The 27811-nt window shown below is 31.9% G+C and overlaps 1 long non-coding RNA gene across 2 annotated transcripts; it reads right to left on the reverse strand.

Moving 5' to 3' along the window:
* Positions 1–208: 208 nt before the first annotated feature.
* Positions 209–27161, reverse strand: LOC114581194. 2 transcript variants are annotated; one of them, XR_003703071.1, is made up of 3 exons: positions 26118–27161; positions 14575–14770; positions 209–512 (listed from the first exon to the last, which is right to left on the reverse strand). It is a non-coding gene; the product is annotated as an uncharacterized LOC114581194 (long non-coding RNA). The 2 variants fall into 2 exon arrangements; XR_003703074.1 differs by lacking the exons at positions 14575–14770; positions 26118–27161 and adding an exon at positions 728–1113.
* Between the last annotated feature and the right edge of the window lie 650 nt (positions 27162–27811).

Below are 27811 nucleotides of genomic sequence, written 5' to 3' on the forward strand. Positions count from 1 at the left end.
TAATTACACAGATAAAATACATCATAAAGAAAAAACACTAATTTTTTTACATTGAAGTAACAAAAACAAAAACTATTCATTCATAAATACAATAAATAAGGATAAGCTAGAACAAAATGAAAATGATGTTCATTCATAAACTTTTAAATATACATTCATCAATTAAAAATGCAAAAAATTAATGAACTCTAAAATCAAATATGAGAACTTACAAAATATATTTTTATTCAAAAAAAAATCATAAATCTAAAATTACACGATTTTTTCAACTTCCAAAAATAAATTGCTACTTGAAGCTTATATATACAATTATACATAACAAATCTATTATAATAATTTTATACCAATCTTATATTCCTATTCATGGTCATCGCCAACATTGCTTTTACAAAGATTTTTAGTAACATCACTCTTTTCCAAATCTAGTAGATGAAGAAGTTTTAGATGAATCCAGTGCGAGCATCAGATAGGGAATATATCGATTAATGAGGAGCTGATGCAACCAGTTTATCCTGCCAAAAAATGCACATATACATTATTAAAAAAAAATTAGCTTCCATCGATCTATTGCTCAATAATAACAATAATAAAAACTACCTTTACATATATGATCTATTAATTAATTAGGACGAAAATCATCCCTACAGGCCTTTCGGCCTCCACATGCATGGTTTATTCGAATGCTAGTTATCTAATTAGACCATATAGATTTGTACAAGTTACTTACAATTATCTTACTGGTGCCAGTGACACAATGCATACATCTCCAAATTGCTGCTACTGTATGTGCTTTTCTTCTTTTTTGTTCCATCGACCTTAAACTCCAATTGAACAAACATATATGTAACAGAAAAGAAACCTAGATCACTACAGGCAAAATGCCCATTATCGGCGGTTCTAACCGGAGGTTCATGGACCGCCGGTTTTACCGGCAGCCTAGCCGGCGGTCACACCGCCGGCTTTTAATGGCGGCCGAACCGATGATTTTGCTACGTTAAGCCGCCGGTAATAGCGGCGGTCCCTAAACCAACGGTAAACCGCCGGGCATCAATATGAACCGGCGGTTTACCGGCGGCTTGGACTGCCGTTGATAAGTGATTTTTTACCGGCGGTCCCGCCGGTAGAAGCATTAATACTATGTAGATTAAATAATTTCAAGTCAAGGCAGAGGATAAAAATTGTGAAACTAACATATTTCAAGAATCCAAGGCTTATTGTTATATTGTCTTCGTGTCTTTTAGATATTCTTCTATGGTCATGAGTGGGTGCTCAGTATGTTGTAATTATATGACTCCTAATTATTATGTAGAATTTTGGAAAAATAAAAAATAGATATGTATATTCACGTTTGATTAATAGAATTAGCTTTTGTTGATCTTTTTATTACTAAAAAAAAATTAGATTACTTTGATAGTATGATTAAAAGATAAAAGAAAAGAATTCTTCGAATTTAAATTCTAGGGTGTGACTTAGTATTAGAACAATAATTGCTGAAAGAATTGAATTGTTACCAGAGTTGTAGCAATTGTTTGTGCGTCAAGAAAATATTAGGTAGATTAATGTGCATTATTTTTCATACATAATCAATTGCATATGTGAATTATTTATATATAACTGTGCAAGTAAACAATTAAAGGATATCTCAAAGCAAGATGTGTCAAATGAGCAACATTGTGTAGCTTTGATACTGTTAGACAGTGTTATTTGAATCCTATTCTAATAAATTGTTCGTGTTTTTGAATCAAAATATAGTCATGCAAATCATCAAAATGAGACAATTAAACAATATAGTAATACAAAAATATGCATCTTATGAAATAATAATAAAGATCCATAATTAATTTGACGAGACAAAATGATATAAATTTTAAAAATAAAAAATAAACACCAATATGTTATGTATATATAAACATATAATCTCTTTGAGGAAGAATAGTCAAAACTAATTAAAGATCAGTAGTGATGAATGAAGCTAAGGCTCAATTTTGGTCTGCTCTTCACTACTTCGCTTTTAGACTACTGATGCAACTCTATTTGGCGATTACTTTCTAGGTGTTTTTCAAAAAAAATTAGGGAGAGCAAAATCTAACAATTGTCTGCTAAAATGTAGTCGCTATAAGAAAGTTATCCAACTTTTTCAAAATGAATATATGCAGCCTCAGATAAAAAATTGCTTTTCTTACAACAATTCCAGAGTTATCTTTGCACACAATTGCACCCACCCCAAACCAACCCTTAGCCAAATAGATGAGATTTGACTTTCATGCCTTTTTGCACAAATACTGCTAGAAATTATTTAACTATTTGAAATATTAATGTAACCTAATATTCTACATTACATTCTTTTCATGAGTTTGGACATCAAGGAACTAATAACCAAAATAGAATAATTTAGTTTGATTTGTAAAAATATTTTAATTAAAATTTCAATAAAAATTAAATCATACTCTCCAATTGGTTTATGAACTTTAACAGGCATAATTTGTTCACGCACACGTTCAGAACAAAATTCAATATATTTTAAAAGTTCATGTCATATTCAAAAGTAGATTCAATTTTCACTATAAGCTCACACTCATAATCAAGATCAAATATAACTATAAAGTTCATTTTCAATTTCTGATGAAGGCTTAAATTTAAAATGAATCTCATACTCATATACAATTTCAAATTCAAATTATAATACTCTCACAATTTTAAGTTTTTAAGTTCATTTTCATGACTGAATTCAATTTCACTTAAAAGGTTTAAGCTCCAATATAATTTCAAACTAAATTGTTTACGCTTTTTCAAGTATAAAGTTTGTGTTCATGAATATGTTCTAATATGGGTCAGAGGTTTAAGCTCCAATATGATTTAAAACCCAATTGTTTACTCTTTTTCAAGTATAAAAAGTTTGTGTTCCCGTTCTAATATGGGTCGGAATATAGATTTAAACATCGAATATAACCTCATAGTATAACAACAAATCGTCTTCTATGTATAAAATACCCTCAAAAGATGATTATAAACTATAATTTCTTCAAATGGACCATGTTTAACTAAGTACGATTCTTTTCTCAGCGTATATTGAATAGACTTATAAAGGAAGGTAATGATCTTTAACAAGGGTAATAATTCTAAACAAACAAACAAATAATAAAATATCCACAAACATGATATCATGCATCTAGCTACAATAGCATAATCGTAAAGAGAAGAAAGCAGAGGGTTTGGACTCTACTTAGTGTATGAGTAAAACAAACAAACAATGACAAAGGTAGGTATCAAATCTCTTCCACAATTTAAATTAGAGAAGCTAACAAGGCAACCCTCTTGAACACAAGTAAATAATGACAATGGAAAAAAAATTATTAACAACAATACCACTGAATAGCAATTAATAAACTTCAAAATCAATAGATGGACAGAAAGAACACGTCACATATGCTGAATAGAGATTTGAAGCAACTGAACTAGGGAATCCAATGAAGCTAAATAAATGAGCTTGCGATCTAAGCAATAAACCAAACTGATCAAGGAGATATCTAGCTCTCATAAAAAATACTAGCATTGTGAAATTAATGAAAAATACCAACATTGTGAATTAAAAACCAAAGGAGATTTCTAGCTCTCATAAGCACCACATCATAAGCCTATTACAACAAAAATAAACCACAAAATTGGAAATAAAATATTTAAAACAACATCAAAATTCAAAATATCATTATGATTGTCTCAATGCTTACATCCAACATTTACAACAAATAAGGACATTTAGATTTAAATCAGTCAATTTCAAATGTATAAGAAATGATGTAAACAAAAGAATTTGAACAAAATGATTGCTACCATGATAAAGCATAGTGAGACATTTTAGTTAGTTCTGTGCTAATTCAAACTTCTATTTCCTAAAAACTTTTTAAATCAGTTGGCATGGCATGGCATGGCTTTGTAAAGGGGGTCTTTAAAATTTTGGAGTACAACCAATAAGAGGAAAACTTAATCATCTTAAGGGAAATAGCCTAGATCACCATTGGAGACCCCTAAATGACAATACAATGATAGAGGTAGCGTGCAAACGCTATCAAGACATTTGCTTAAAAGCATGAACCTTTTAAATAGTGCACAATAGCTTACTAACTGAGCATTTTGTGTTAAAGATGAACAGCTCAAAGAAATCTATCATTGTTTGGATCACTTTCACAATGTTAGTTGCTGTTATGTAGAAAGGTGCAGCAAAATTATGGGAAAAAAATGCTCCTCTGAGGAACCATGATGGTACCCTATTTTGTTTACTATTCATGTTGAAGAAACAAAAAAATCTTCTAAAAGGATCAATAGAGTCATTGGTAATATATATATATGATGGGAGATTAAAAAATAATGGATTTAAAATCAAGCAAAAACTGTATAAAAATTATAATGGATGTCCATGACTTGAGGGTTGAATAGAATTATTTTTAGCGAGTAAAAGATTTTACATGTTTTGAATCTATATTGACCCTCATAATTAATCCATAAAATTGGATTATAGTAAACCTTTTTATAAGTTTATTTCTCAAGCTTTTTGAAACAAATGAAAAATAAAACTTAGTTCATTGAACTACAACATTCTAAATGTTGAAACAACTAAATTCATTTGGTTTAATCACTTTGATTCATAGCCTGATTAAATACCATATTTGAGCAAGATGTTACGAGTCTGGAGATGAAGTTTAAGATAATTAAAACAACTGCTTTAAACTTCAAAGGCATATGATGTATTCCAAGTATTGCACTTCAAGCATTATGATTCAAGAATTCCCTGAGCAAATTTGGGCCCGATTACACTATCCTCATCAAATCATTAAATGTTAATCCCCTCCAAGTGATTGAATAATTGCTTCAATAGAATTAATTTTAGCTTTTTTTGTATATTTATATGAATTTGAAAAGCTAAGGAGCTTTTATGCAAAAATTGGACTATTTGTCTATTTAAGACCTTGGGAATAAGAAAGAAGGGAGAGTTTTTGGTTGATAAAATTAGTGAATTGTTTTTTTCTTAAGTGCAGCTGCCCATTGGGCTTTCTCTTGGAGTCTCCAAGAATCCTTTTCTCCTCTTCCAAGTCTCATCTGAGACCCCTCCAACCAATTCTTTCCAGCCACAGGTTTGTCTTCGAGTCTCCAAGGTCTTCTTTAGGCCTTAAACGAGCCTTTATTCCCTACATCTACCCAACCTCCATTCCACATGTTTGGGACCGCTTTCTAAATTATTTTTTAAAAAAAGCAATAAGAAAGTCATCTCAAATAAAACCTTAATATTAATAGAGTACATAAAATTTTGAGGATTAAAAAAATTAGCTCAGAATAATTACCGCAAATATACAAGCTGCAACACAATAAGTTAATATTCAGATATATTGGGAGTTGGTCTCAAATAAACTTTGTTGGTGCATGTGAAGACCAACATTCAACATATGTATATAATTTTTATAAAAACGTTTTAAGATTTTGCCGAATCAAATCTCACTCTAATCTGCTTGTATTTTCGAGGCCACAAAGCTTAAATGCCTACTCATACTCAAAAATTATAATAGGGTTACCACTCAAAATTTTAAAAAAAATAATAGAATAAACTTTTGATAAAATGAATGAACATAGCTGAAAATGAATCTCGAATAATATTTTTATTAGGATTTCTTCCTTTGAGTGAACTTTTTGGAAGATTTCTTACAAAAAAAAAATTAAAGATTTCTATCAAGAAATTTACCTTCAACGTGTCATGAAATTAAAGCAACCCTAAGATAAGCACTTTGTCTTATATGACACTTAGTTTCCCATCTTCCTGTTGTTGTGTTGCTCTAATACCATTTATAATAGCCCAAATTATTAACTATCGGGATATTATCTGCATTGGCCAAAGGGTTTCACGGTTTTGCCCTGTTTGTGTAACTTTTCAATAGATCATCTATCCCCAAATTAAAGATTCCTATCAAGAAATTTACCTTCGGCGTGTCATGAAATTAAAGCAACCCCAAAATAAGCAAGGAAACAATAACCCGAAAAGGAGACATACAATCGTTCCAGTTAGCTTCCTAAAATACTACTATATTAGTTATATTCTTAATTTTCAGAAATATATAAAGAAAATAAAATCAAAAAATGATTGAGATTCAAAACATGTATGATTACTAATACTCTATTTCACAATACTCTGTTTCTTGCCTCCATAATTGTAACAGCCCAAACTCTTAACTATCGAGATATTGTCTACTTTGGCCAAATGGCCTCATGATATTGCTCTGTTGATGTAACTTCCAAGTATGTTACCCATCCCAGAATTGTTCGGGATGAGCATGCTTAATCACGAAGTTTCTTAATTAAATTCCAACCATTACACCAAAAAGTATCTCGAGGTTTAAGAGTTTAACTTCTTTTGCATAACAGAATCTCCCCCACTTAATAATTGACATCTTCATAAGCATCTTTATTAGGGGTGTCATTTCGGGTCGACGGGCCAGGTTCAGGTCGAACCCGAGTTGACCCGAATCTAAACTAGTCAACCCGAACACCACAAACTTTTGCAAACGGGTCGAACATTTCAACCCGACTCCGACCCGCATGGGTTGCCAAGTTGACCCGACCCGACCCGCTCGGTAGAGGGCGGAGTCCCGAACTCGCTACAGCGCGAGTGCAGACGAAAAATGCGGGACTACGCGACGTCGCGAGTGTGGGCGAAAATCGGGATTTACTCAACTTTCAGGTTAGTGTCGGGCTGATTTTGGGTTTCCGGGTTAACCCGAACCTGACATGTTTTTAAATGTGTCAAAAATCTAAACTTGAACCCGACCCACTTGCTAATCGGGTCAACCCGAACCCGGATTTTTCCGAGTCGGTCCGAGTCGTTTCAAAAATTGACACCCCTAATCTTTATCCCAGAATCATCCACCAGGCATATAGGAATCTAGAGATGGCCCCTACAAGTTCAAGTGGTTGCTCACATCATGTAACACTTTGTCCCATACAGGGTTCAAGAGGTGATTCCCATAGCATAGCACTTTGTCTTATATGGCACTTAGTTCTCATCTTTTTGTTATTGTATTGCTTTAATACCATTTGTAACAGCCCAAACTTTTAACTATCGGTATATTATTTGTGTTGGCCTAAGGGTCTCACGATTTTGCCCTGTTTGTGTAACTTCTCAATAAATCAACTATCTTATAATTGCTCTGGGATAAGCATGCATTTTTGCGGAGTTTCTTAATGAAATTTCAACAATTACACCAAAAGGCTCCTCGATATTTAAGAGTTTAGCTTCTTTGCTTAACGGGTTTCACAATAATCACTTGCACTAGATTTGAGTAATTATTATTCTTGTCAATGAAATTTAAAAAGAAAATATATACAAATCATTTTAAAAGTGAATACAACAAAAAATAGTTTGCACTAGCACATGAACAAAACTAAAAAACCATAATGATTATATTTAAAAAAAACGCTACAAATTTTATATTTTCTCAAGTGCTGAAAGTCAATCGGTCTAATGATTGAATGCTCTTAATTGAATTATTAGTAATGTCCATTAAAATATATTGCAGAGTATTCTCAATATTATCATTCTTCTCATCGAATCGAATTACCGCAATAACAGACAACTTTAACGATTGCAAGAATAAAATAATAATAATTTACTATACAAATTAAAATTAAACATAAGCATCAACTTGTGAAATAAAAAAAGAATACAAATTCAATAGGTACGGCTAAACAAGCCCTTTTTGTATTTACTTTTATTTATTTTTTCTCTTGTCCAAAATCTTGACATTGAATTAGAAAAATGGCTAAACACAGTTGAAAACCAATAAAACATGATACATACTATTAAATTTTTTTAATAAATATGACATTTAACAATACAAACTCAATGAAAACAATCATTACAAGTCCTTCATACATATTAGGATCAAACTAGCTTATTCTCTTGCCCTAAATTTAACAATACTGCAATCATATTCTTCTAATTTTGCGAGTAAATTTTCAACTGTTGTCTGATTAAAATCAAATGAAAAAAATACTAAAACAAGATCAGATAAAACAGTCTGTCTCCCGCTAAATAAGACTTCTAATTACTGGTCACATACTATCAAAAACAACATCTAAAAGAGTTTTCACAGGATCAAAAAGTGGTTTGTTCACTACTTCCTATTTGAGAATTATAAGGTAATAATAAACACATCTTCTTTTATCCAAATGCTCATGAAGATGATCCTAATCACATTGATAATATTGCAAAAAATAATTTTTTTTTTACAACTAAAAAATTTATTACAGCTAAATCATATCTCATACAAGGATGTAAACTCAGATAATTTTACACTGCGAATTAAAGTGACATGTGCAACAATATCAACCTGAAGCCATCATATAATTAAGATAAGAAAAACAAACTCTAATTTTATTATTAAGATAAGAAAAACAAGCTCTAATTTTATAATTAAGATTAAAAAATCAAACCATCAGTGCTAATTATTATTTTATTTCATTTTGCATATGTCATTTCATTTCGCAATGCAAAATTCTTTATGCTCACATACTTGCATGAGATGTAATGTAACTTTAATAAATTTTTTAATTGTAAAAGATTAAAAAAAAATTCTTATTACAATTTTATCAATGAAATTATGATCAACTTGATGAATGTTTACATAGAAGAAAATGTGCTTATTTGTGACTTAAATTTCTTATACATAAAAATCAAACAAAGCACTTTTTAAGCCTATAAATAATCTTTAAAATGCTACTAATGATAGTACATGGCCAACAATTAGAAATCTTATTCAATAAAAAATAATTACTGATTTATCTAATTTTGTTTTAGCATTTCCTTTATTTGATCACACATTTATTGAAAAATTGATTTTAAAATTAGAAAAATATAACAGCAGCATTGTTGAACCTACTGCAAGGAAAGAAGCTAATAGGGTCCTAATACTTATGAAAAATATGTGCTAATTATTTTCATTGAATATGTCCTACTAAAAATCTTATTTATTAAATTTGTTTAATATAATGTATCATATTTTGTAGATTTTCGTTTGTGTTTAACAATTTTTTTATTTAAAAATAAGATTTTAGACAAGAGATAAAATATAAAAAAGTAAATATTAAAATGGCTCGCTTAGCGGTATGTTCTGAATTTGCATTTTCTTCTTTTGATTTCAAATGTTAATGTTTACGGTTAATTTTTATTCGTATAACAAATTGTTCTTATTTTATTTTTGTAGTCGTTACAATTAAAATCTGTTATTGCGATAATTCCTTTCGATGAAGAAAACGATAATGTTGAGAACACCCTGCAACTAATTTTGTTGGACGTTCCTAATAATCAATTTGAAGCATTCAATCAGTGAACTAATTGACTTCTAATGCTAAAGAAAATGTAAGACTTAATAGGACTTTCTTATAATATAATTACCGTGATTATTTAGTTTTACTGCTCTGCTAGTTTAAGCTATTTTTTATTGTATTCACTCTCATAATGATTTGCATAGATTAGTTTTTTAAGTTTATTAAAAAAAAAAACAATAATTATTCCAAATCAATGCAAGTCATTGTGGGGGCAATTCAAAGAAGAAATAGGGTATTAGTAATTATGCATGTTTTGAATCTTAACTTTTATTTACTTTTAATTTCTATTGATATAATTCTGAAAATTAAGATTATAACCACCAAAGTTCGTATTTCAAAAAACTAACTGGAACGGTTGAATGCCTCTTCATTGGGTCATTATTAACTTGCTTATCTTGAGCTGCTTTAATTTCATGATCCGCCGAAGGTAAATTTCTTGATAGGACTTTTTTTTTAAAAAAAAAATCTTCCAAAAAGTTCACACAAAGAAACCGATCTTAAAAATATTATTTGATAATTATTTTCGACAATGTTCATTTTTTCATCAAAAATTTATTTTCTTTTTCTATTTTTGGGTGATAATCCTATCTTACTTATTGAGTTTGAGTATGCATTTAAGCTTTATTGCCTCATAAATGTAAGCAGATTGAAAAGCGATTTGCATCTAAAAAATAGCATTTAAGAATGATTCCCATGACAATTTCATGCAAATAAGTGGGTTATAGATGATTAAAACTCAATGATGTTAGAAAATTTTTATTTGAAGGGACTTGACGAATGATACATAGTCCTCACATGGACAAATTTTTTAAGGCCCATGAAAAACATCAACGTATTTAAGAATATCTTAGTGCAAAAAAATCAAATAGTTTATCTTCTCCAATAATCTTCAATTTTTATATTGAAAATAGTCTTGAACATCTTGAAATTAGAGCAATAAATTGAGATACCTCCTCCCGCACATCAAAGAAGCAAATGAGGAAATTTTATGGGAAAAAAATAATTGCATTCCAAATGCAAAACCATGATTAAGAAATAGGTGAAAATGTCCAATTGAACTTAAGTGGTTTAAAAGATGATGACTGACCAAATATAGAATTTTCAAGAAATGAGGGGAACAAAATGTAAGCTCCGTACAATTTTTCAAATAAAATTTCAAACTAAATTGTGGCCTTCATCCCAGAATTAAGAAATTATTTGATGAACATACAATATATTTCTATTTTAACAATAAAATTAATACATGCACCAATTTCTTAAATATATTCAACCATTATAATAATGAAAGAACGAATGTAGATCCATTATACTAAGGAAACAATAGAAACTTGACCCTCTAAGAAAATCTTAGTATATTCACCCGACTATTTGATTCCCAATTTTCTTTCATACATGAGTTTTAAATGAAAACTAAAATATTAGTATATATTCACTTAGAAAACATTTTTTTGTGATAGTATATGAAGAAGTTTTGATTCCAATTGTCATCTCAAGGTTCTTACACTCTCATCAAAGTATTCAGCTTTTGTGTCATAATTGCAATATAAATCAAGTTTTAAGTGTCATTATGGAATTATTAGGATGGAAATCATAATATGCGAGCAAGCTAAACAACTACTCAAGCATAAGTTTGTTGTCAAACTTCTCAGTCAAAAAACAAAAAATAATAGTTATAAGCAAGACTAAGAAATCATTCTTGAATATTAATGTCCAATACCAAAACATATCATCTGTTTATGTTATATTGACCCCTACACACCAAAACACATGAAAAGAGGCAAAGACGACGATTTAAGCAACACGGATTGGTGTGAAGCATCACTTAAAGGGCTAAACCACCTCTGATTGTCAAACGAATTGCGTCGTTGCAATCAGGACGTCGAGTTCACCTAAATAGGAATCCCTAACAATCATATCGAACGACATCGGTTCAAAGGGATAATTAAAACCCGAAATTGATGCACGACATCGCCCAAACAATGTCCGATCACAAAATGGAATTCGACGTTGCGTTCAGAACATCGTCAATATCCAAAGATGACTGTCAATTTGTTCATTGGCATGGATCCCGAGGCAACCCACAAATTAAGGAAATCAACGAGTGATATCACCCAAATCACCTCTGATCGCAAAACGAATGTTGTTGTTGCGATCGGAACACCAATAGTATTTAAAATGCATTATAACTTTATCCAATTTGCGCGCACAAATCGACATGAAATTTGAAGACTTTTGCGCATTACTCGAGAAATCAGCACGCGAATTTTGAGGCGCACAAATTGTTTCATTTCTATAATTTTAATAGTAATAATATCATTAATATTATAATGATATTATTATTTTAATTATATAAATTAATTAAAAGAAAATCAACCCAAAAAAATCTTACCTTGTATCCGCCTCAACGTTGGCTCCGATCAATCCCCAATATCCCGTTAAATCCCCAGATGTCTGCTCAGGTATATTCCCGTAAATCCCATAGCTTGCCTTAATTGAATGCCACCCTCGTCGTATGCCTCTCCTGATCTCCCTCTCAACTGAACTCCTATAACTCAATCAACCTCCAGCCTGCCATCTGTTGAAGCCACTCAACCTAGCCTCAACTTTTGTCAAAACCAACCATTTGAACCCAACCCAAACTTTCAAACCTTGTCAGAGCCAATTGCTCTTGCCGCAACCTCACAAACCTACTGGAATGCATTGGGCTTGTTATGTGATAGAAATGTACCCCTCAAACTTAAGGGAAAATTCTATAAGATGGTAGTGAGGCCTGCAATGCTTTATGGTGCCGAATGTTGGCCTTTAAAAGAGAAGCATAATACTAAGTTAAGTGTGGCAGAGATGAGGATGCTCAGGTGGATGAGTGGCTTTACCCTTAGAGATAGGATACGAAATGAGCATATACGTGAAAAGGTTAGAGTAGCTCTAGTAGAAGATACGATTAGAGAGAATCGCCTTAAATGATTTGGTCACATAAAACGGTAGCCTTCCGATAACCCAGTTAGGAAAGTAGATGTATTAGATTTGACTTATGTTAAGAAAGGTAGAGTCAGACCTAAAAAAACTTGGTTAGAAAATATTAGGAATGATCTTTCTTTATTAAATTTAAATGAGAATTTGACTTTTAATATGACACAATGAAGAAAAAGGATTCATGTAGCCGACCACACGTAGTGGGATAAAGACTAGATGTTCTTGTTGTAGATAAAAGATATATATTGACTCTTAATATCTGTATAATGTTTTCGTTAGTTGTGTTTTAATTTGTTGATGGCAAGCCTTAAGGAGCAAAAATCATTCATTTTTCTCAAGATGAAAATGACATTTCCGTTAATGTTTGTTTTAGATTTATGGATAGCATTACCACAAAAGTGATCATTAAGCTGATTGACTAATGTCGTAAGGATGGAGAAAATGTATTATTCATTTATTGTAACTACCAAAAAAACATTTAACTTTTTTCTTTTTGAAAGTTAGGGGCTCCGAACGTGAGCCGCCCAGGAGAAAGTGATTTGCATCCACCGAATGAGCTGCACGCCCATGCTCAACATTTACCATTTCAAGAGAAATATAGTTAGGGCAAGGAAAACATAATAACAAGATGTGTTTAGTATGAAGAGGGTTCAATTAAGGTAGATGTAACTGATAACCAAAATGAAGCTGATGGTTAAATCATATATATAGCTAGAACTATCTTCAGTCTTTATATTAAATAAATGGGGGCTGTAAATAATATTCAAGATTTATCTATCTATTGACCCTTGAGATTTTCACTTCAACAAATTCTTTCATTAAAATAAATGGAAAGAAGCTTAAAGACGTGAAGCCTTATGATGATGAGACTGACATAAAGAAGCTTGAAGAAGCATTCATGAGTGTAAAATTTAATGGCTTGTTTTGGGTAGCCTGTAAGTGACCAAATTGTCCTACTCTTCATGTTATATGTGATTGTTTGTTTCGGTGCATGGTTACTCGTTAAATGGAAATGAAGTTTAAATTATGATGTGATTGTTATCATTTTCTCCATTAAAGTCATATTTTGATCGCTGTTTAAACTTGTTCGCTTTGGTACATCTAGAATGTTCAGATAAATATAGTGGAAGTCTAAATTCATGCAAGCACAATCAATCTAAATTTTAATTTCTACATCAAATTGGTTACAAATCAAACAATAATTCCTTTGAATAAATACAGAACCACGCCTATATTTCATTGTTGACAACATTTACAAATATTAGATTAGACAAAAAAAATAGACAAAAAACATCTAATCAAATTTCTGGATTTAAAAACAAATTCAAACTTCATTGGAAAGTTAATTGGATTAAATCTAACACTAATTGAGCTAGTTTGGGTCAAATTTGAGTCCAAAATGAACTTAATTTGACTCAAATCGAATAGGCTCAGGTCCAAGGTAACTCGACTATGCTAACTTAATGAAGTTAAACTCGAACCCAACATAAATTAAAATCAAATCGGACCCAACACAAATTAAGCGAACTAATCGGGCCTAATCAAACATGGTCGAGTCTAACTCAACTCAATTCGAGCTGATTAGAGCTCGAATTGGACTCGACGAGGCTTAATTTAATCATTCGAAGACACTCGCGGGTACTCGTACGAAAATCAAGGTCAACAACAATGAAGTATAGTTCTAGATACTAAATACAGGAAAAGAAAAGGGGATGCACAACATGAAATGAGTGAGATGGAATCTGGTTAAGACTAGATGGGAGATTGAGTCTTAGGTAGATCAAAGCTAGACTTGGGTTTTTGGACAAAATTCAAAATCCTAATAAATAATGTAAAAATAATAATAATAATAATAATAATAATAGCTTCATTAGTGAATTGGGTTGGTTCATAACCAAAATGGGTCAATTTATAAAGAATCCATCTAAATCTAAATGACATAACTCGTTAAGAAAGATCTAAATATAGGTAATTAGCTCATTGAGCATTCAAAAGTTAAATCTTAAAAATGATACTGAAATCAATGCTTTTCAAGTCCAATTAAAGATAAATTATTCTCAAAAGATTCAAATCTTAAAACTACCTCTCCTTGTTTGGTTTGACTTCACCGTTCTCTAGTTCGAAACAGCAAAAGCGTTTAGAAACACGCTTTTATTGTTTCTTTGCTATCCTTAAAAGATTTATTTATTTACTCATCCCTTAAAAATGAATTATGAAAAAAGCTGAACTTACCACCGCACGATCTGACACGTCTGCGAGCTACCTATTTTCCAGCGCCTCATCCGACGGCTTCGACTTACTTCCAGCTTTAAGTATTTGTCGTTGCAATGTTTACAGCCGTCGATTCTCGGCAGCATAGAGATTACGTCTTACTTTCTCTGGGTTGAATCATCCCCTTCCTCCTTTATCATTCGATGAGTCCATCCCTCTGAAGTTGGTATGGAAAAGATGGATTAGCGTAGTGCTCTTCTCTATCAAAAGAGTAAAAATTCAAAATTATATCTTAAACAGACATATAATTAAAAATCATATCTATCATAAAAAATAGATACAAGTGTTTATCAAAATCAAAAGCAACACAAATTTTTGATACCTAAGAAAATTTTAGATAAAAAAATAGAAAATTAATCCAAAGAATGAACTAAGCAGCATACCACTGCTTTATTAAATTATTCATTTCAAAGATATTATATACACCACTTAGTTCGAAAGAATAACAAGTATCACTAATATTTGTTAAAAAAAAATTATTTTATACAATAACAAAAAGACTTATTCAACTATATTGATAATGCAATATGAATTCATTTTCTAAAATGTGAAAATATTTTAACATGTAATCAAATTGATTTAGTAATGCAAATATGAGTATTATATACCTTGATTCTATGGTCATCAATTAATGTTACAAAATATGAAATGATAACTAATTATATATTAATTTTAAAAATTAAGATTAAAGAATTCCAGCACATATTAAAAATTGAGATGTAATAAGAGCTGAAGTTGGATCAAATTAGTTGTGAAGATGCAATAAAAAAAATAGCCTAAGAGTAAGAAAGAGTAAATTTAAGTATAAAACACTCTAGGTAATGTGAGCCTAAACGGAACAACATTAATTCATTCAATCAATACATTAAAAAAAATCATACACTCACGAACCATTGGAAACTATGAGATTAAAAATAATGCATAATCATTCAGCTCAATCATTCTCGAAAGGCAACAATAATGAAATTGGTATGCCACTGAAATTTAAAAAAAACGTAATGTGGAATACATTATTGATTGCGGATAGGAAAGGAAGAAGGGGATGATCCAACCCATAGAAAGTGAGACATAACCTCCGTGTTGCCGAGAATCGACGACTAGAAGCGTTGCAACGGCAAATACGTGAAACTGGAAGCAAAGTCGAAGCCGTCAGACGACAGGTTCATTAATGTTGCCTTTCGAAAATACGTGAGCGAGATGATTATGCATTAATTTGTATTTCATAATTTCGAGTATTCGTTAGTATAGTATTTTTTAATGTATTACTGATTGAATGATTTAATATTGTTCCGTTTAGGAACTCATTACCTATATCGATTTATACTCAAATTTATTCTTTTTTCCTCTAAGGCATTTTTTTATATTGCATCTTCACAACCAATTTAATTCACCTTCAGCTCTTCTTACATCTATATTTTGAATGTGTTGAAATTCTTTAATCTTAATTTTTAAAATAATATATAATTATCTGTTATTTCACATTTTGTAATATTAACTGATAGCAATATAACTGAGGTATGCAATACTCATATTTGTATTATAAAATCAATTTGATTACATGTTAGAGTCTATTCCCAATGTACAAGATAGATTCATATTGAATTATCAATATAATTGTATAAAGTTTTGTTGTTATTATTGTATAAAATCATTTTTATTCATAGATTTGTGGGATAATTATTATTCTTTCGAACTAATTGATGGAAATGAAGTTTAAATATCTCTAGAATGAAGAATTTTAATAAAGCAGTGGAATGTTGCTTAGTTCATTTTTTAGATTAATTTTTTTTATTTTTTCTTCCTAATCTGAAATTTCTTAAGCATCAGATATTTGTGTTGCTTTTTATTTTGATAAATACTTGTATCTATTCTTTGTGATAGATATGATTTTCAATTATATGTCTATTTAACATATAATTTTGAATTTTCACTCTTTTGATAGGGAAGAGCATTAAGCTAAACCATTTTTTTCATACCAACTTCGGAGGGATAAACTCATCGGATGATAAAAGAGAAAGGGGATAATCCAACCCAGAAATACTGAGATGTTACCTCTGTGCTGCCAAGAATTGACGGCTAGAAGCATTGCAACGACAAATACTTGAAGCTGGAAGCAAGTCGGAGCCATCGGATGAGGCGCTGAAAAATAGGAAGCTCACAGACGTGTCGAATCGTACGGTGGTAAGTTCAGCTTTTTCCATAATTCATTTTTAAGGGATGACCAAATAAATAAATCATTTAAGGATGGCAAAGAAACAATAAAAGCCTATTTTCAAACACTTTTGCTGTTTCGAGCCAGAAAACGGTGAAGTCAAACCAAACAAGGCTTAGGAAATGGAGAAGAATAAAAGCACACCACTTAAGACAAATGGAGAAAGAATTAGTAATTAGTAAAATACTAAATAATAATTAAGAATGTACTTACTAATTAAAGAATTATATTTGTAATTTATTAATTAATTATAGTTAATTAATATTGTAATTAATAGTTAAATTATTAGGTAATTAAGCTAATTTTTTATTATATTATTTATAATTAACTTTATTGATGACAATTAAAATTAAAAATAAATAAATATTTTTTCCTATTTTTCTCGTGTTTTAACTTAAATCATGAATTTAGTAAATTGGATATTCAACGAATTTAACTTAAACTTATATTAATATTAATTTTTTTCTATCTGATTAATTTATGATTTAAAATATCAATGTTAATAATAAATATTCATTGATTAAAAATATATATAATAAAATCTATTATGCTTAATTAAACTAATAAATTATCAAAAAAAACATCTTATCAAATATTAATTTTTAGATAAAAGATATAAATTGGTGAGGCCAGCAATGCATTATGGTGTCGAATGTTGGCCATTAAAAGAGAAGCATAATACTAAGTTAACTGTGGCAGAGATGAGGATGCTCACGTGGATGAGTGGCTTTACCCTTAGAGATAGGATACGAAATGAGCATTATACGTGAAAATGTTGGAGTAGCTCCAGTAAAAGATAAGATTAGAAAGAGTCGCCTTAGATGGTTTGGTCACATAAAACGACGACCTTCTGCTGACCTGGTTAGGAAAGAAGATGTATTAGATTTGACTTATGTTAAGAAAGGTAGAGGTAGACCTAAAAACACTTGGTTATAAAATATTAGGAATGATCTTTCTTTATTAGATTTAAACGAAAATTTGACTTTTAATAGGACACAATAGAGAAAAAGGATTTATCTAACCGACCCCATGCAGTAGGATAAAGGCTTGATGTTGCTGTTGTAGATAAAAGATATAAATTGACTCTTAATATTCGTATAATGCTTTCGTTAGTTGCGTTTTAATTTGTTGATGGCAAGCCTTGAGGAGCAAAAATCATTCATTTTTCTCAAGATGAAAATGACATATTTTTGTTAATATTTGTTTCAGATTTATGAATAGCATTACCACAAAAGTGATCATTAAGCTAATTAACTAATGTCGTAAGGATGGAGAAAATGTATTATTCATTTATTGTAACTACTAAAAAAATATTTTAACTTTTTTTTTTTTGGAAAGTTAGGGGCTTCGAACGTGAGCCGCCCAGGAGGAACTGATTTGCATCCACCAAATGAGCTGCACGCCCAAGCTCAACATTTACCATTTCAAGAGAAATATAGTTAGGGTAAAGAAACCATAATAACAAGATGTGTTTAGTATCAAGAGGTTTCAATTAAGGTAGATGTAACTGATAACCAAAATGAAGCTGATTTACTAATGGTTAAATCATATATATAGCTAGAACTATCTTCAGTCTTTATATTAAATAAGTGGGGGCTGTAAATAATATTCAAGATTTATCTATTTATTGAACCTTGAGATTTTCACTTCAACAAATTTTTTCATTAAAATAAATGGAAAGAAGCTTGAAGACGTGAAGCCTTGGGATGATGAGACTGATATAAAGAAGCTTGAAGAAGCATTCAGGAGTGTAAAATTTAATGGCTTGTTTTGGGTAGCTTGTAAGTGACCAAATTGTCCTACTCTTCATGTTATATGTGATTGTTTGTTTTGGTGCATGGTTACTCGTTAAATGGAAATGAAGTTTAAATTATGATGTGATTGTTATCTTTTCTCCATTAAAGTCATATTTTGATAACTATTTAAACTTGTTCGCTTTGGTACATCTAGAATGTTCAGATAAATTTAGTGGAAGTCTAAATTCATGCAAGCACAATCAATCTAACATTTTAATTTCTACATCAAATTGGTTACAAATCAAATAATAATTCCTTTGACTAAATACAGTGCCACGCCTATATTTTATTGTTGACAACATTTACAAAAATTAGATTAGACAAACAAAATAGACAAAAAACACTGGCAATAATAAATACCTATACAATTACAAAAAGAAAAGCACATATGATCAATAACAAAATGCTCAACATAAGCCAACTAAGATAAAGCATGCATCTCAAAATGGAGCTTAGTAGAAGAGCCAAGAAGGCAAGAATCCATTAGGTACATTCCCAATTGAGTTATATTAGCAACCAAAACCACATTGGGTAACATGATGAACATGCTTAACACGCTGAAGTTACAATAATTTTTAGACATTTTGTTAGTATTTGTTTCATATGTTGTATCAAAATTTATTCCAACTGGATAAGAAATAAATAAATTGCATATTAAGTTGACCATTGAAGACGACTTGGTGTTTGTTGATGACCTCATTGAGGATCACCTAATTGTTGAACCTACAAATGAGTATATCCAGAGTTGTGAAATTGTGGCATTTAACAAAATCCATAAATTTGCACTCACATATTAAATTGTTCAATTGACCATATTATTTTCAAATAAAAGTTAGGAACTTTCATTTTTTTTTGGACGTCAGGTGGAGTGCGGGAGACACTGAGGTAGTGTCGGCTGTTTTTGGGGAACATGGTTGAAAGCGCGGGTCGCTTGGAGATGCGAGGTCGTGCGATGCACGAGGAGGCCGCATAGGAGCGCGGGGCACTGGTGAAAGACACGCAGGGTTCTGGCCGGATGCGGCAGTGCGGAGCGTGGTCTTGTGACGAGCTGAGCGCTGGTGAGGGCGCAGGGCTCGCTGCACGGGTGGATAAGTGCAAGATGTGGTCAGTGACAGACAACATGGGTGCAAGGAGCAGGCGCGGGCTGAGAGCGTTGGACGCTGGCTGGAGGCGCAGGGTGCAGGTGGATGCACAGGGCACGGAAGCCGAGCTAGGGGTGCTCGGGGATTGGCTGCGTTGGACGCAGTGCGACAGGAGATCTGTCGGGAGGTGGAGCTAGAATGTCGGTGGACGCTTTTGACGGAGGAGACCGACAGGATCATTCTTTGGTTGTTCTTTAAAGAACAGTGGTTATCTTTTGTTTTTGTAAATATATGACCAAGGTGGAGATTGTTGTGTTTTGTTCCTAGTTTTAGGTTTGGTTTTGTGTATGGCATATGTAGTCATTTGTGGGGCTATTTGTATAACCTTTAGGAGTCTTTAAATAAGGGTGTTTAGGCTTGTAATAGACGGCCAAGAGAGAAATAAGATTTACGGTTTACAGATTTTTGGCTCTCTTCCCTCCCTCTCCCTCTCTATCTCTTGGAAGAAGATCTCTCAAGATCTTCCTCCTTGGTTTCAACACATATCTTATATCTCATAACAAAACTCAACCTATGATGATAAAACAAAAACTACAATAAGAAGATAAGGCAAGTATCTTCCAATGCCAACATCAATGCATGCTCCTTTTGTCATATCCACAAAAATATTTCTCTAACTTATCACCAAAAACACATAATGAAAACTAGAGGTGAAATAATCAAATAAGTTTTTTATACATGAACACTAAAGAGATTCATTGAAAGAATATATCTCAAAACCAATACAGCAATCCAAACACAAGTAAACAAAGAAAATAGAGAGGAAAATGGAAAGAAAGAATGAAGAAGAGGGAGAGGCTTCGGACCTAGAGGAGGCGTGCGAACAGAGAGTTCCGAGACTCTGGATTGTGCGAATCCAGCGAGAAAACGAGAGAGGGAGCGATCCGGAGGGAGCTAGGGCGGAAGGCTTGCCAATGTCGTAGTGTGAAAGACAGGGGATGCCAATCGGCATAGTCAAAACCTCCTCTTGCCCGAGTCTAGAGAGCTTCGGCTCGATTCCACGTGAAGAGAAGCACGGGAACGGGGCTGGAGAGTCTGGCAGTAGAAGGATCAAATCTCTGACGGAATTGAGACCGTCGGATCTGGTTTCTTGATTTAGGCATGGGATTCAAATTGCTCATAAAGTCGATTAAGCTTTAATGAGAATTAAATCGAACTTATGGGGCTGAGATCAGGTTCAAATCAGCCATAACTCGACTCGACTCGGGTTAATTCAGGCTCAATTCGATCAAATTAATTTAATAAAAATCAAACACAAATCGACACCGAATCGAATTAAATCGAGCCCGACAAAGGCCCGATCAACTCAATCAAATGCGCTCAAGGGCAAATCAAAATAAAAAAAACGAGGTCAACAAAGAATAAGGGAAACTTTTTTTTTTTAATATACTTTGTTTTATAGAGAGAGTACGCGATTGTTATCCTTTTTTCACTTCATGTTTTTGCTCTGGAGTAGAATTCAATTATATGAAGAATTGCCCCGATCAACTCAATCAAATGCGCTCAAGGGCAAATCAAAATAAAAAAAACGAGGTCAACAAAGAATAAGGGAATCTTTTTTTTTTAATATACTTTGTTTTATAGAGAGAGTACACGATTGTTATCCTTTTTTCACTTCATGTTTTTGCTCTGGAGTAGAATTCAATTATATGAAGAATTGCCATATTTTAGAGTGTTTGCATGTTTTTGATGTTATGGCTATGAGAGCCGTTTTGTATCTTGGTGCCTAGGCCACCGTTTATCTTGTACATTTGTGTTATAATTTTATATGAAAGAATGTGTTAGTTAAATATTTATTTGTGTTTTTATTTTCATTTTGTTTAAAACTTCACTTATTCTAACAATTATTTACACTGCCTTATATTAATCTCTTGCATTCTTATTATTTAATTAACCTTAGTAAAAATAATACTTAAAAATTATGTAAAATTAGGATAATAATAAAAACCCTTAACGATTAAGGTCGTAAGAAATTATTATGTAAAATTGATATTCAAAATTATTAACAGTAAAAAAATAGATTACATTCAAAAATTGGTACAATCTTATACATAAATTTACATAGGATAAGTTAGAAAAATTAATACAAAAAAGGGTGAACTAATAAATTTTAAATCTTAAATACTAACATATTTAATCTTCAAGGTTTATTATTCAATTTATAATTCAAAAATCAATGTTTATACTTATAACTTGTAAATTCAACCTAAGCAATAACAAGAATGGCTTATGAAGTTAATTATTAGTATTTTTTAAACTAAAATTATAACCTTATTCATTTGTACTACTTCTAAATAGTGATGTATTATCTTATATTTTAGTAATCTTAAATTCTTAGTTTTTACTTTGGTTAATCATTTAATCAGAATTATAGAATTTTTTTTATTTTCTTTACAACAAGCAAGAGTTTAAGTTAGCGATAATTTGATGAGTGTAAATAATGTACTATTTTGAGTATTGTATTTTCAGTGCAAAAATATTATTATAGTTTTTCTTGTGCAGGAAAATCTCAAAAAGGACACAAAATTTTATGTATCATACAGGTAACAGTGTCTAATGAAATGTCGCAGCTCCATCATGAACACTGCCAAAGCCCTACAAACAAGAGATGGTAGCATAGACTTCTCTGTTTGGAAGCACCGCGATGATGTCAAAATATCAACTTAGCGGCATCGAATTCTTTATTTGTAAGTGTCGTAGCACCACAATTCTCATGTCGTAAAGCCAAATTTGTCACTTGGGCATCGGGTACCGTAACACTCAAACGATGGTAATGTTGCAGCGTTACAGTTATAATTTCCATATGACACTTTCTGCCAGTGAAGCGGCATGCACATGACTGTTCATTGAATAACTGTTCCACACCAGCCAATACTGTGGTAGGCAAAAACATCAGTGCTGGGGCGTTAGTTCAATTTATGGGTACCGTAGCGTTGATCATTGGAGTGTCGCAGCACTAGTTGCCTATTTTCTATTTTTCTATAAATAGTTATTATGTTATATTTGTAAGAGAGTCCAATATTCACTTATTTAATTTTAGTACTTTTCTTAGTACTCTGGAATCTTCGTAGAGTCAAATCTAAGGGAGATTAAAGAAATACTAGATATAATCATTTTATTTTTTAGCGTATGTTTGTTGGATCAACTTTATGTTCAAGTTTTACATTCTTTGTGGTTACATATGTTAATTATGATCTGATTAAAAGTTAAGTTTTTAGTACATTTTGACTTTGAATATTACTGATTTGTTGATTCATTATTAATGAATTAAGGCACACTAATCCTAGAAAAATGTGTCACTAAGTTTTCTATGTTTAATGTCTCTATCCTAAAGAGAGCATGCATCCTAAGTCTATGTTTTCTAAGACTCTGTCCTTACTTTTTGTCCTTAGGTGTCACTAATGTTGTATAGAATTAAACTATGTTTATTTCTAACCCTCTAGACGTACGCATGTGTAAAATGGATTTAGGGATCTATAATAAAAATAAAACAAGAAAATAATCAAATAATTAAAGTTACTACAACGTCCTAAAAGGTGGGGAAGCACGCACACAATAGGCTCCTAAGGGCTTCTAAGTTTTAAGAGAACTTACTACATAGGAGCTACGACCTAATGGCTCGACCCGTAGCACCCCCACTAGAATGAATGGAGGCGACTGATTTATTTATGTAGACTCCTTCCTCACAACAATTCCAAAAGATCCCTTCTTTTTCCTCTCCCGAAAGTACCTCGCAAAACACAGAAAAAAGAAGAAAGGTTGTATTAGAGCACATTTAATATTTAAAAAACAAATAATTAAAATGAAATGTAATTAAAGAAGGACGTACCTTTTTTTTTTGGCATGTATACCGAATGAGCCACGTGCCTTTTGAAACTTTTCATTTTACAAGCATTTCACCATATTTCATTTCAAAAACACAAGTAGTAAAAGTAGTAGAAAGAGAAAGAGGGGTAGAGAGAAGAAGAAAGGTATCATACGCATTTGCTTTAAGACACTTTCCAATAGTCATCCAAACAAACCTACTTTCCAACTCATCTCATTCCTCCAAAACTAACAAGAAGCATTTCAAGCCACTATTCTATTTCATTCATGCAAAGAGAAAATTTAAAACATTCTTCTTTCCAATACAAACATATAATATAAGATAACTCAAATTATTACCTCCAAGAATCATAACCATCAAATAACAAAAGAAATAAAGAAAAGGATGCACTTGAAAGAAACTAAATCCATCTCTCCATTCTCCACATAGCCATCAAATGAAATCTCACATATTTAAAGAAAGATATCACACTTTTCCTTCCAAACCACAAACTCATCTAATAGAAGTTTGAAACTCCCCATTTCACCAAAGAGATAATAACTACAAGAGGGGAAACTCGATGCCAATTTAATCTCCTGTAAAGGAATCAAGAAGCCTTCAACACAAAACATAACTTCTCCATAATCAAAACATCCTTCAATCCAAGCAAAGTGTGCATGTAATACTTTATCATATGAATATAGAGTAAGTGAAACCCTCCAACATAAAAAAACAAGTCATAGAATTTTTCAACATTGGGTGAATCATAAAGCCTTCCAACAATTTCTCAAATCACCATTGCACTAAATCCATACAAATCTCTATATGAAACATAAGGCAACAAGAACCGCCAACGCATTACTTACCACAATAATGCCACCATTCAAATACACATAAATTAACTTTCCAACAACTCTACATGATGAAGATATTCATCCATTTCCCTCACTGTGTTTATGAGCATAGTATTGAAGAAAGACAACTCTATGGATGCATATTTCTAATTAACCCATAAGCCCATGGTGCCACACTGCCACTTTGGGCAATAGGCTTTCCAATCCATCACATGCACCAAGCAAACTATAGCAAAATTACTTTTGAGATCTAAACATAGGGCTCTTCAAATTACTTTATCGAAATACCAACAACCAATTTAGCATCATAAGATACGATTCATTCCAATAGGCTTCAAAGAGACATACTCATGAAATCTTGTATGAGAACCAAAATACTACAAAACTCCGCACATCTCTAATAGTGACAAAAGATGTATTCGAGACCCAAATAACTTGTTGAACCAAAAGTTGGCATAATGCTCCATGCATACTTTTCATGTATGTTCGGCAACAAATCATGATTGAGAAATCTTTTACTTAACACGAATGACATCACTATATATCATTTTTGTGCAAATAGAATGCAAATAGAATCATTTATTACATTGAGGCATTTCTTCAACCAAGTGACATGCAACACCACGAAAGAGAGGAAAATCCATGTGACAGTCATGCCTTACACTCACACCTAGCAACGAGAGAAGAAAAGGGCCTCCACATAATAAAAAAATGCATATGCTTTACAAACATTTTCATGAATTTATTAGTGCATAAACTCACAATCTCATTAAACGTTCTATGGAATTTTCCTTATGCCTATATCATCTTCATTTATGCAAAGATAAACCATGCTTTGAACAACTCAAATCTATTCCAACGAAGTAGTAAAATAAGTAGCATTGAAGGAAAGAAAGAGAGGGAGGAGGAGGATAAGGAGAGGAACGGAAGGAGAAAAAAGAAGAAGAAGAAGAAGAAGAAGAAAAGAAGAAAGAGAATAGGGGAAGAAATCACCTGCGGCAGGAAGAGCCGGCAAAGGGGATTCGACTCGAGAAGCCAACATGCTCACTCAATAGGCACACAGAAATTATTGGCAAGCACTAAATACACATACATCTCAAAACCAATATAACGATTGCGAAAGCATTTAGTATCACCTTCCATATAACATGTTGAACCAAAAGTTGGCATAATGCTCCATGCATACTTTTCATGTATGTTCGGCAACAAATCATGATTGAGAAATCTTTTTACTTAACACGAATGACATCACTATATATCATTTTTGGGCAAATAGAATGCAAATAGAATCATTTATTACATTGAGGCATTTCGTCAACCAACTGACGTGCAACACCACGAAAGAGAGGAAAATCCATGTGAAAGTCATGCCTTACACTCACACCTAGCAACAAGAGAAGAAAAAGGCCTCCACATAATAAAACAATGCATATGCTTTACAAACATTTTCATGAATTTATTAGTGCATAAACTCACAATCTCCTTAAACGTTCTATGGAATTTTCCTTATGCATATATCATCTTCATTTATACAGAGATAAATCATGCTTTGAACAACTCAAATCTATTCCAACGAAGTAGTAAAATAAGTAGCATTGAAGGAAAGAAAGAGAGGAAGGAGGAGGATAAGGAGAGGAACGGAAGGAGAAAGAAGAAGAAGAAGAAAAGAAGAAAGAGAATAGGGGAAGAAATCACCTGCGGCAGGAAGAGCCGGCAAAGGGGCTTCGGTTAAGGCTCGGATTCGACTCGAGAAGTAGAGCAGAGAGGGAACAGAGAGAGGGAGGGAGTGAAAGTGGGCTTCGGTCGCCCTGCTTCTGCGGACCGGCTTGCGAACTAGGGAAGAAAGGTCGGTTTGATCGAATTTCCGGATTTAGAAAAAAATTCAAACTTCATTGGAAAGTTAATTGGATTAAATCTAACACTAATTGAGCTAGTTTGGGTCAAATTTGAGTCCAAAATGAACTTAATTTGACTCAAATCGAACGGGCTCAGGTTCAATGTAACTCGACTATGCTAACTTAATGAAGTTAAATCCGAACCCAAAATAAATTAAAATCAAATCGGACCCGAGAATAAGCGAACTAATCGAGCCTAATCAAATGTGGTCGAGTCTAATTCGACTCAATTCGAGATGATTCGAGCTCGAATTGGACTCGATGAAATTTAATTAAATCGATCGAGGACCCTCAAGGGTACTCGTACAAAAATCAAGATCAATATCAACAAAGTATAGTTCTACCTACTAAATCCATGAAAAGAAAAGAAAAGATAATGCACAACATGAAATGAGTGAGATGGAATATGGTTAAGATTAGATGGGAGATTGAGTCTTAGGTAGATCAAAGTTAGAGTTGGGTTTTCGGACAAAATCCAAAATCCTAATAAATAATGCAAAAAAATAATAGCTTCATTAAGAGAATTGGGTTGATTCATAATCAAAATGGGTCGATTTATAAGTAATCCATCTAAATCTAAATGGCCTAACTCAAATTTTGAACTGGATAATTAAGTCAAGAATTGAATCCGATTAAAGGATTAATTCAGTCAAAATTTGAGGTATTTTTTCACATTACCTAATATATTAATAACTACTCTAGGTGTCCCTCACTACTTAGTTACGTGGAAGCAGGGTCAAAATGAAGGGAGCAAAAACAATCATATTAGCGAGCTGAACATTTGAAAATAAAATAGGATTTTCTTTTTTTTCTTTTTCTTTTTTTTTTTGGGGGGGGGGGGGTTTTTTTTTTTTTTTTTTTTTTTTTTTTGGGGGGGGGGGGGGGGTGATTTAATATGAAGAAAAAAAAATAATATGAAAATATGGGGTATGCAATCGTAGGGACTTCATGGCTTGCATTAAAACTACTATATAATTATGGCCACCGGTCAATAAAACATGCTTATATTGAAGCCTACCTATAGATCCAACAATCAAATAAACAACATCAAGCATAACGACGGCATCACATGCCAATCTATAAAAAAACACAAAAAAGCGTAGCATATCCTATTAGATGGTAATTGTTTCCTTCACTGTCTATGATAATTTCAAAATTAAATTAGTCTAGTTATTAGTATAATACATTTTATAAAATAAATGAATGTTATAGAAGTTGAAAGGAAATGCAAAATCTCATAAAAACATGAATAATAATTTTGTTTTTTTAATTATAACATAGCATAATTAGTATTTATCTTATTTACAAATTATTTGTAAATTTAGACAAATTAATTATAGCTATTGTTTGTTCTTTTTTTTCTTTAAAATTAGCGATGTTAGTCCAAGCTCGGATGAAAAAAATTTAAGGTGAAGTTTGTTAAAATAAATTTAGGCATTCCCTAAAAAAAATTTCTGGTTATGCCACTGTGCATAGCAACTTTTTTTTCATTAC

Source organism: Dendrobium catenatum, unplaced genomic scaffold (assembly GCF_001605985.2).
Source record: "Dendrobium catenatum unplaced genomic scaffold, ASM160598v2 fragScaff_scaffold_9, whole genome shotgun sequence".
Classification (NCBI taxonomy): Eukaryota; Viridiplantae; Streptophyta; class Magnoliopsida; order Asparagales; family Orchidaceae; genus Dendrobium; species Dendrobium catenatum.